Source organism: Ranitomeya variabilis, chromosome 1, assembly GCF_051348905.1.
Source record: "Ranitomeya variabilis isolate aRanVar5 chromosome 1, aRanVar5.hap1, whole genome shotgun sequence".
NCBI classification, from domain to species: domain Eukaryota; kingdom Metazoa; phylum Chordata; class Amphibia; order Anura; family Dendrobatidae; genus Ranitomeya; species Ranitomeya variabilis.
Genome location: NC_135232.1, coordinates 332706771 through 332719147, shown reverse-complemented (window position 1 = coordinate 332719147; position 12377 = coordinate 332706771). Strand labels below are relative to the sequence as shown.

The 12377-nt window shown below is 43.8% G+C and overlaps 1 protein-coding gene across 9 annotated transcripts in view; it reads right to left on the bottom strand.

The window, feature by feature from the left end:
* The window catches only part of ACIN1 (apoptotic chromatin condensation inducer 1), a 151384-nt gene that overhangs the window by 120183 nt on the left and 18824 nt on the right, over positions 1-12377 (bottom strand). The window lies entirely within an intron of this gene.

Sequence of the window (12377 nt, the reverse complement as noted above, 5' to 3'; positions counted from 1 at the left end):
AATAAGTCCCGCTGCCATTTCTCTCTGCAATGGGACATAAAGTACAACCAGTTCTCTGTTTTGCCATACACATCCAAGTCCCTGTTCACACCATTTTCTGCAGTGCGTTCAGGTGATCTGCCCAAATCCCCCTAGAAATAAGATTCAGACAAACTCCCTGAAAAGGCCATGAAATTCAATGACATGAAAGGGGTTGAAGTGAACTTTTTCTTTTTCCGTGTCTCTATAACTTCAGAGCTACTTGAACTGCGTATCATCGTATTCTATTGCCCCGTTAGGGCTTCATCTGGATCTTGTTTTTAGGGAGTCAAGTGGAACCACTGAATACACTGCAGAAACAAAGACTGAACAGGGCCTAATAGTTTTGCACAGGGCTGTGAAGTCTGAGTCCGTGTCCATATTGGTGGAGTCAGTACATAATGGACCGACTCCTAAAATATATAATACATTGGGTACAGTAGTACAATGCAGGATGTGCTGTAAATGTTTTCATAAGAATTTGGGAAAGTTATGAAATGTCCTAGAAATGTCTGTTCTGTTCCTAATCCAAGGATCTCGGCTTTTAGGTGAGATGAATCTGTGCTGCACTTTATGTACATGCTCAGTAGGGGGCAGTGCTGTGGAGTCAGGCGTCTAGGAAATTGAGGACTCGGAGGTTTACCCACTCCATAACCCTGGCATTGCAGGCCCACCAGAGGCTGGCTGTTACAGTTGGTTACATCTCTACTCAACTCAGTCACTCCATGTATTTGTGGAATTTGCAGCCAATTACTTTAGTATGCTACAGAAGGCATTTAGAAGGATGAGAGATGTAATCCTGCGGAAATAATTAGCAAGACTAATGCACTAAACTAGTGAGTACAAGTAGCTGACCCTGCAATGACCATGAGGCCTCCCAGATGTGACAGCAATACAGTACATTTTTATGGTTACAATATATTTATTTGCTGACAGTATTAACTCTGCAGGGTAATCAAGACATAGGAGAAGAATTTAATATTACAGAGGGATCTGCGTAAACTGCAGGTTTGGGATGAGAAATAGAAAAACGTAAGGTCATGCACTTGGGCAGAGGAAATAAAATGCGCAATTATGTACTAAATGGTAAAACACTGGGTGAAACTAACTGAAAAACACTTGGACGTATAGGTGGACAGCAAATTCAAATTTAGTGACCAGTGCCAGGCAGTTGCTGCCAAGGCAAATAAAATAAAGGGATGCATTAAAAGAGGCATAAATGCTCATAACGAAAATATACGGTAGTTTTGCTCCATAATGTCACGACTCAGCTGTCGGGTGACTCCGGACCAGGGACTCCTTCTCTGTCCCTAACACTAGAGCCCTAGCTCGCCCTATACTTCTGAAGGTGAAGAGGTCGCGGCCGTCACTTTTGCCTTATCTTTTGAGTTAGCCCTCAGACTGTTCTTTCCCCACCCAGGTAAGAAGGGCGCTACTGTGCACCGCAGTACACCAACCCAACAAACAAGGCTACACAAACAAGGGTAAACTGAAAACACCAGGCATACAAATATTCACTCACATATAACAGAGGAATGCACTGGGGTGGGGAGGATGGGGAAAAATTAAAGTAAGAGGAGGGAAGGGAATTACCACATTTACAAACCAGGCAACAGTCACAGTCCTCTAAAATTCCTTCTCGTATGAACACCTCTCCTTTTAAGCAATGCAGCAAATGCAAGTGCCTTTTACCTGCGGATTTTTCAAAAATGGTGCAGAAAAATCTCAGACGAATCCGCAACGTGGGCACATAGCCTTAGGGTTGGAATTAGAGTTAGGGTTGGAATTAGGGCTAGGGTTGGAAACAGGGTTAAGAATAGGCTTGTGGTTAGGGTTAGGGGTGTGTTGGGGTTAAAGTTGGGGTTAGGGTTGTGGTTAGGGGTGTGTTGGGGTTAGGGTTGTGATCAGGGTTATGGCTAGAGTTGGGATTAAGGTTAGGGGTGTGTTGGGGTTAGTGTTGGAGTTAGAATTGAGGGGTTTCCACTGTTTAGGCACATCAGGGGTCTCCAAACGCAACATGGCGCCACCATTGATTCCAGCCAATCTTGCGTTCAAAAAGTCAAATGGTGCTCCCTCCCTTCCGAGCCCCGACGTGCGCCCAAACAGTGGTTTACCCCCCACATATGGGGTACCAGCATACTCAGGACAAACTGGGCAACAATTATTGGGGTCCAATTTCTCCTGTTACCCTTGCAAAAATAAAAAATTGCTTGCTAAAACATAATTTTAGAGGAATTAAAAATTATTTTTTATTTTCACGGCTCTGCGTTATAAACTTCTGTGAAGCACTTGGGGGTTCAAAGTGCTCACCACACATCTAGATAAGTTCCTTGGGGGGTCTAGTTTCCAAAATGGGGTCACTTGTGGGGGGTTTCTACTGTTTAGGCACATCAGGGGCTCTGCAAATGCAACGTGACACCCGCAGACCATTCCATCAAAATCTGCATTTCAAAACGTCACTGCTTCCCTTCCGAGCCCCGATGTGTGCCCAAACAGTGGTTTATCCCCACATATGGGGTATTAGTGTACTCAGGACAAACTGGGCAACAACTATTGGGGTCCAATTTCTCCTGTTACCCTTGTGAAAATAAAAAATTGCTTGCTAAAACATCATTTTTGAGGAAAGTAAAATGATTTTTTATTTTCACGGCTCTGCGTTGTAAACTTCAGTGAAGCACTTGGGGGTTCAAAGTGCTCACCACATATCTAGATTAGTTCCTTGGGGGGTCTAGTTTCCAAAATGGGGTCACTTGTGGGGGGTTTCTACTGTTTAGGCACATCAGGGGCTCTGCAAACGTAACATGATGCCCGCAGACCATTCCATCAAAGTCTGCATTCCAAAACGTCACTACTTCCCTTCCGAGCCCCGGCATGTGCCTAAACAGTGGTTTTCCCCCACATATGGGGCATCAGCGTACTCAGGAGAAACTGGACAACAACTTTTGCGGTCCAATTTCTCCTGTTACCCTTGGGAAAATAAAAAATTGTGGGCTTAAAAATCATTTTTGAGAAAAGAAAAATTATTTTTTATTTTCATGGCTCTGCGTTATAAACTTCTGTGAAGCACTTGGGGGTTTAAAGTGCTCACCACACATCTAGATTAGTTCCTTGGGAGGTCTAGTTTCCAAAATGGGGTCACTTGTGGGGGAGCTCCAATGTTTAGGCACACAGGGGCTCTCCAAACGTGACATGGTGTCCGCTAATGATTGGAGCTAATTTTCCATTCAAAAAGCCAAATGGCCTGCCTTCCATTCCGAGCCTTGCCGTGCGCCCAAACAGTGGTTTACCCCCACATATGGGGCATCAGCGTACTCAGGACAAACTGGACAACAACATTTGGGGTCCAATTTCTCCTCTTACCCTTGGGAAAATAAAAAATTCCGGGCTAAAAATAATTTTTGAGGAAAGAAAAATTATTTTTTATTTTCACGGCTTTGCGGTATAAACTTCTGTGAAGCACCTGGGGGTTTAAAGTGCTCACTATGCATCTATATAAGTTCCTTGGGGGGTCTAGTTTCCAAAATGGGGTCACTTGTAGGGGAGCTCCAATGTTTAGGCACACAGGGGCTCTCCAAACGTGACATGGTCTCTGCTAGCGATGGAGATCATTTTTCATTCAAAAAGTCAAATGGCGCTCCTTCCCTTCCGAGCCTTACCATGTGCCCAAACAGTGGTTTACCCCCACATGTGAGGTATCGGTGTACTCAGGAGAAATTGCCCAACAAATTTTAGTATCCATTTTATCCTGTTGCCCATGTGAAAATGAAAAAATTGAGGCTAAAATAATTTTTTTGTGAAAAAAAAAAGTACTTTTTCATTTTTACGGATCAATTTGTGAAGCACCTGGGGGTTTAAAGTGCTCACTATGCTTCTAGATAAGATCCTTGGGGGGTCTAGTTTCCAAAATGGGGTCACTTGTGGGGGACCTCCAATGTTTAGGCACACGGGGGCTCTCCAAACGCGACATGGTGTCCGCTAAAGATTGGAGCCAATTTTTCATTGAAAAAGTCAAATGGCACTTAAAAAGTTAAGGGCTTGTTCACACGATCCTTTTTTTGCTGCGGATTTTTCAGGTCCTGATTTGTGAAAACCGCAGTGCAAAACCTGCGGTGGTTTTCACTGCGGTTTTCAGTCCTTTTTCTACTGCGGATTCCACTGCGGGTTTCCAGCTGCTTTTTCCTATTGGTGCAGGTGGAAACCCGCAGCGGAATCCGCAGAAAGAATTGACATGCTACTTCTTTTTTTCCGCTGAAAATCCGCGCTGATTTTCAAGCCGAAAAAAAGGATAGTGGGCACAGCGGATTTAGTTTTCCATAGGGTAACATTGTACTGTACCCTGCATGGAAAACGTCTGCGGATCCGCAGCTGCAAATCCACTGCGGATCCGCAGCGAAAACCGCATCGTGTGAACATAGCCTAAATGTTCATTTTTTCCTTCCATGTTGCTTCTGCTGCTGTGAAACACCTGAAGGGTTAATAAACTTCTTGAATGTGGTTTTGAGCACCTTGAGGAGTGCAGTTTTTAGAATGGTGTCACTTTTGGGTATTTTCAGCCATATAGAACCCTCAAACTGACTTCAAATGTGAGGTGGTCCCTAAAAAAAATGGTTTTGTAAATTTTGTTGTAAAAATGAGAAATCACTGGTCAAATTTTAACCCTTATAACTTCCTAGCAAAAAAAAATTTTGTTTCCAAAATTGTGCTGATGTAAAGTAGACATGTCGGAAATGTTATTTATTAACTATTTTGTGTCACATAACTCTCTGGTTTAACAGAATAAAAATTCAAAATGTGAAAATTGCGAAATTTTCAAAATTTTCACCAAATTTCCGTTTTTTTCACAAATAAACTCAGAAATTAATCGACCTAAATTTACCACTAACATGAAGCCCAATATGTCGCGAAAAAATCTCAGAACCGCTAGGATCCGTTGAAGCGTTCCTGAGTTATTACCTCATAAAGGGACACTGGTCAGAATTGCAAAAAACGGCAAGGTCATTAAGGTCAAAATAGGCTGGGTCATGAAGGGGTTAATTTTGGCATGCTTCAATAGCCTCCATAGGAGGCTAGAAGCATGCACTACACGATCGGCTCTGCTACATAGAGGTGAAGCACAGATCACCTCTATGTAGCAGAAATGCAGGTGTGCTTTGAACGCCGACCACAGGGTGGCGCTCAAAGCAATCGGCCATCAACAACCATAGAGGTCTCAAGGAGACCTCTGGCTGTTATGGCAATGCACCGATGACCCCAGATCATGTGACGGGGGTCAGCGGTGCAAGCACCTCCAGCCGCGCGGCCGGGAGCGCTAGTTAAATGCCGCTGTCAGTGTTTGACGATGGCATTTAACTAGTTAATGAGCGCGGGCGGACCGCGATTCTGCTCGCGCTCATTGCGCGCACATGTCAGCTGTACAAAACACAGCTGACATGTCGCGGCTTTGAGGTGGGCTCACCGCCGGAGCCCACCTCAAAGCAGGGGATCTGCCAGCTGACGTACTATTCCGTCAGCTGGCAGAAAGGGGTTAACCCTGCTGTTCTGTTCAGGTCAACTATACACTTGTACTGTTAAGGTCATTTCTGACCGGACCTGTTAAAGTGTTGTTTTTAGCTACTTTAAAGTGTATTATTTGAATACCTGTTGCATTATTAAACTGTAATGTGAACATGGTTGGTCATTATGAAATTAAAAATGAAATAAAAATTTAAAAAAAAAACTTAATTTCTCTTTATTTTGTTTTGAATAAGGTTACACGGCCTTATTGCTTTCTGCACAGAAATTAAAAACTTGTGCTTTGATAACTATAACTAACTAGAACATGAAATTCAACTGTATGTAAACATTTTGAATAATAATTTTATTTCAATAGCGCCAACATATTCCACAGCACTTTACATTTTAGAGGGGGCTTGTACAGACAATAGACATTACAGAATAACAATAGGCACAGATCAAAACAGATGCCAATAGGAATGAGGGCCCTGATCACAAGCTTACAATCTATAAGGGAATAGGGGAGACACGAGAGGTGGATGGTAACAATTGCTTTTGTTGTTCGGACCAGCCATAGTGTAAGGATCGGGTGTTCATGTAAAGCTGCATGAACCGGTTATCAGCCTAAGTATGTAGCAGTACAGACACAGAGGGCTATGAACTGCATAAAGTGTATGAGAATATGATGCGAGGAACCTGGTTATGTGAAAATTTTGAATGGGCAACACAGGGATAGTTAGATAAATGTGATGAGACGGTAGGCCAGTGTCATCAAGTATGTTTCTAGAGCATGCTTAGAACTTTAAAAAAAAAAAAGTTTTTTTCTGAAAAGGTTCACACTATTCTATATATGCATTCAGCACAACAATAATGCACATGTCTTTTACATACATATTTCACACAACTAAAACGGAAGTATTTCGCTGTGTTCCAGGACATAGTGCGCCGGTGCATGCGCACTAATGGTTTTCGGCTTTGCCCGCAGTTGGGCAAAGCATACTCAGTGTGCGCAGGGCAAGATTGCTTTGTGCACGCATTAACTAGGGAGGAAAGCGAATCAACGTCAAGTCGATTTCACAACCAGCGTGCGGCCAGCGGGAAAAAAAAGGGGTTAATAAAAGACCCGAAAACACCACCCATATGACCCAAAAAGGGACCCGCCAAATTCAGGTGACAGGTTCCCTTTAATGATACCACTTTTGTGCAGATACGTTCTTTTGATCGCCCGTTATTGCATTTTAGTGCAATGTCGCGGCAACCAAAAAAATAGTAATTCTGGTGTTTCAATTTTTTTTTTCTCGCTACGCTGTTTAGCGATCAGGTAAATGCATTTTTTTTTATTGACTGGGCGATTCTGAACGCGGCGATACCAAATATGTTTTTTTTTTATTGTTTTATTTTGGATGGGGCAAAAGGGGGGGCGATTTAAACTTTCATTTTTTTTTTTTTTCATATTTTTTTTTAAACTTTTGCCATGCTTTAAAAGCCTCCATGGGAGGATCGAAGCTGGCACAACTGGATCGGCTCAGCTACATAGCAGCGATCATCAGATCGCTGCTATGTAGCGGAATTGCAGGCTTGCTATGAGCGCCGACCACAGGGTGGTGCTCACAGCAGGCCGTCATCAGTAACCATAGAGGTCTCAAGGACCTCTATGGTTACTATCCTGACGCATCGCTGACCCCCAATCATGTGACGGGGTCGGCGATGCACTCATTTCCAACCGCGCGGCCAGAAGCGCAGTTAAATGCCGCTGTCAGCGTATTAGTACGGGGCATGTCGTGAAGGGGTTAAAAACATTTTTTACTTTTTACTTGCTTCAATAGTCCCCATGGGACACTAGAAGCTGCGATCATCCGATAGCTTGTACTACATAAAGCAGGGCTACAACCCTGACCAACATAGCAAAAATGCTCACTTGCTATGAGCGCCGACTGCTGGGCAGCGCTCATAGCTATCAGGCTATGACAACCACAGGGGTCTCCAGCAGACCTCTGGTTGTAATGCCAACCCATCGGTGACCCACAGTCAAGTGACACGGGCGGGCGCCGATGGGAGGAGGTAATGACGCGCTTCCTGCCCATGCAAGTTAAATGTCGCTGTCAAGAGTTTGACAGCGGCATATAACATGCTAACAGCCGTGGGTAGATTGTGATTCCACCCACGGCTGTCAGAGGCACATGACAGCTGATCAGATCAGCTGTCGTGCTGGAAAAGGTGATGGCTCATCGCTGGAGCCCGCACCACATAGGGGGAGGAATCCAATATCGGATATATCCGTCATTGGACATTAAGGGGTTAAACAGTAGTCTCTACACAGGCATCAAGTCAGTGTTGTACAATCTGGGGTGGTGTGTTCAGTTTCAGTGCATTTGTATTAATAGTTTAACATTTTTATTTTAGTATTAATACTGACTTTAGTTAAAACTGTAACTATTACTACACAGTGTAGAGTAGTGAAAACCTCCATTTTCATTACTGTGTGAGGGCTCTTTCAGACGTCAGCGTGTCCGGTACGTGTGGTGACAGTTTTCACACGTACCAGTGAACACATTGAAATCCATGCTGCTGTACACACGTCAGTGTGCTTTCACAGACCGTGTAACCCTGTGACCCACACGTAGACATGTCCGTTTTCTACCATTAGTACGGACCACAAAACGTCCCGCACACGGATGACACACTGAGGTCATCCGTGACACGTCCCGGCGCGGGGAACAGCGCTTACTGTACCGCTGCTTCTCAGGGGGCTGCTGAAAACGGCTCTCATCATTCTCCCCTGCTCTGCTGGCGATCAGGGTAGAATCAGTGAGAGCAGGCGGCTACTGATGGGACTATTTTGCCCATCAGCCTACACCTGCAGCCGCTAATAACAGTGAGAGCAGGAGCAACTAATGAGAGTATTCATCACCCACCTCCTGCGCTATAAATAAATAAAAAAATCTGGCGCGAGTTCCCTTGTATTTTCTATAACCAACCAGCCAGGCAAAACTCACAGTTGGGGGCTTGCAATCCTCAACTGTCAGCAAGGCTGGTTATCGAGAGAGGTCCCCACTCTGCTGTTTTTTTTTTTGTTTTTTTGTTTTAAACGGCTTGAGGTCCACCCCATTTTTGACAACCAGCCTTGCTAAAGCTGTGGGCTGGTATTCTTAGGCTGGTAAGAGGCCATGGATATTGGACCTCCCAATTCTGGCGCTTTGCCCAGCTCTTCCCACTTGTGGCTGCAAGGAGGGTTCATTTTTGTGGAGTTGATGTCACCTTTGTATTGTCCAGTGACATCAAGCCCACAGCTTAAGTATTGGAGAGGTGCCTAGAATACACCTCTCCATTTATAATCCTATAGTTATATCGTAAATACACAGCCAGAATAAAGTCCTTCATTTGAAATAAAACAAAAACACACTTCCATTTTTATTTAAAAATATCAAACACAGGAGAGTATAACGCCTAATTCCACTGAATCCCTCGTCTCCTGTAATAAAACAAACAATATCCCCAAGACATGGATTACGGCGTGGGACAGAACGACAGACAGGTGAGAGATAAATAGTTTTCAACCTGGACGGTGGCAAGATGCGACCGTCCAGGCTGAGTCACTGGTGAATGAGCTACTGTGAGCGCAGCATCATTGACAAGCGGTGACATCATCATCATCATGCTTTCCCAGCGGGGCTGAACTGCAGTGACCTCAGCACCGTGGAAAAGTCAAGGATGAGGTCACCGCAGTTCAAGCTCAGTAACTTCACAGCAGATCACGATGAGAAATTCTCACGCTGATCTGCTGTGAACTCATCACTGACTATTTCTCATGGTGCTGAGGTCACCGCAGTTCAGCTTGGCTAGGAACATAGCCTTGACAGTAACCTCAATGTCACCGCTGGTCAATAATGCTGTGCTCACAGCAGCTCATTCACCAGTGGTTGTTAGCCTGGAAGGTCACATTTTGGAAATGTCAAGTTTGAAAACTATTTATCACAGAACAATGGCCAGATGAGGGATAATTTTTTTTAATTTTTGTTTTATTACAGGAGACGAGGGATTCAGTAAAATTAGGCATTAGGCGAGTATAACTGTTTGTTATTTTTAAATAAAAATGGAAAAGTGTATTTTATTTCAAATAAAGGACTTTATACTTGCTGTGTCTAATAATACTCCATTACTAAGCAGTGGGCTTGATGTCACCTGTCAACACAAAGGTGACATTAACCCCCACTTGCCACCGCTACAGGGCAAGTGGGAATAGTCGTGCAAAGCGCCAGAATTGGCACATCTAATAGATGTGTCTTTTCTGGGTGGCTGTGGGCTGCTATTTTTAGGCTGGGACGCTCAATATCCATGGCCCCTTAGCAGCCTGAGAATACCATCTCCCAGCTGTCTGCTTTAGCAAGGCTGGTTAAAATGGGGGGACCCCACACAGTTTTTTTTTCAATTATTTATAATAATAATAATAATAATAATAATAATAATAAAAACAGTGTGAGGACCCCTCTATTCTTGATAACGCTGACAGCTGAGGGTTGAAGCCCCAGCAGTCAGTTTTGCCTGGCTGGTTATAGAAAATACAAGGGAACCCAGACCGATTTTATTTATTGCACAGGTGAAGGGTGATGAATACTTCCATCAGCTGGTGCCTGCACTCACTGATATTAGGGACATCAGGTGTAGGCTGGGAGTAACAGTCCCATCAGTCGCCTTCTGTCGCTGTTATCAGTTGAATATAACTCAACATTCTCCCCTGCTCACGCTGATCGTCAACAGAGCAGGGGAAAAGGATGACAGCCGTCTTCAGCTTCCGGCACCGGGAAACAGTGGTTACTGTACTACTGCTTCCCTGGCACCCCTCTGTATGGTACCGATATGGCACGCTGTTGCTACACGTTGCCAGTCGCAAGTATTACACACACGAACACTGACATCTCCGGTACCAGTTATTCCGATACCGGAAATATCAGGACGTGTGAAAGTCTTGACTATAGAGGGTGCTCAATCTTCCCGACCTCAAGAGCCACATTCAGTTCTCAGCGAGGCTCGTGAACCACATCCAGCTGTCGCCGCCCTTACAGTAGTGACACCCAGAGCCCCCATTACAGGTATTCTGACAGCCAGAGCTTGCCCACAGAAATCACACTGAGGCAGTATATCAAAATCCAGGGGTTGCTACTTTACCCCCTTTCTGGCACTTCTATGAGGTGCTACTCACAAAAAAGACACCATCTTAAGACCTATTCTCCATAGCTGCTTGCTAGACCTGGCACTAATGCACCAAAGCTGGTAGACAGCCTCGAGCCACAAATTATGGGCCTGTGAGCCACATGTGGCTCCCGAGCCTCAAGTTGGGGACCTCTGCTATAGAGCAAGCATTACTGAAAAATCTCAAATTTCTGCACCAACCATTTACGGTTAATTTTCTTTTTCACACAGCAATGGCTGGTACTTCTAAACTCAGAATGACTTTTAGTATATACTGGAGACTATGCCTGAGGGAATATTTCAATGATACAGAGATTCAGAACCTACTCGGACTGAAGAAAAAGGGATCTTGACAACCAAGAAGAAGTCAGACTGGACACGTCCACCTGGACGCAACCCTCATTTGAATAAATATAAACTCCTTCAGACACAAACAAGAGACAAGCATCCAACATCATTGCCCAGGAGAGAAAGGCCATACAGTCTCTGACAACCAACAAATACAACCATCCAACATATCTTAAATGGTAGCCTTTCCATCCAAAACCAAGACATCAGATACAATTGAATATGTTCCAACCCTATGGATAGAGACAAACACTTTGGTGGCCTCAGAAATACCTTTTTGGATCAGGGCTATCATACAAGAACAATTGAAAACTAGATTACAAGAGCCATCAGAATATCAAGGAATCACCTGCTACATTACAAAGCTAAAGAAGAAAGCAACTGGGTGCCTCTAGTAGTTACCTACAATCCAAATCCAGAGGTGCTAAGGGGAGCCGCACAGAAATTACAACCATTACTACAAAAAGATGCCAAATTACAATCCATATTTCCAGACCCCTACTACTGTGTTTCAGGCAGCCCCCAAATCTAAGAGACTTCATGTTCTCTCCAAAAGCTCCAGTAACCTTTCCCTGCAACGAAAAAAAAAACAAAAACCTGTCCATTTATTATGACCACGGACAAGATAAAGATCCCAATTCACATCAGGACTACAAGATCCCAGGTACTTGCAGCTGCGTCACTTCTAATGTGGTGTACCTAATTATATACATGAAATGTCCAGCTGGAGATCTGTATGTGGGGAAACAGGGTAAAAAATTTGGAACAAGAATGAATTCTCATCGCCACACAATAAAAGAAAAAAAAAAAAAATAGATCTACCTGTGCCCAAACACTTGTATCCCTGATCACAGCACCATGGACATGAAATTACTTATATTAGAAGGTAACTTCAAGTCTCAGAGAGACAGAAGGGCCTGGGAGTATACAGTTATGACAACCTTTGACACATTCAGTGCAGGAATGAATGTGTTGCATGGATTTATGTCTTTTTTACATCAACTGAGGAATGTACAGTACTCTTCAGACCATTTAGGGGCATCAGGACCATGGACCAGAACTCAATCACAGGACAATAAAACTTTCACACTCCTGACATATCAACTTTTCCAATATTTACACCCACAACTCTTTATCCCTCTCCCATAATGACAGTTCCAGTTCATGTAACTTTTCTTATCTACTGCATTATTTCTGTGCCCTTTTGTGCATAAATATGCAACTCTTCAGATTTTGTATTATTCTATGCCTAATGAAGAGACCCGAGTAGTCTCGAAAGCTTGCAATTGGTTACCTTTTAATGTCTAACTGAAAAGATGGTGGTGACA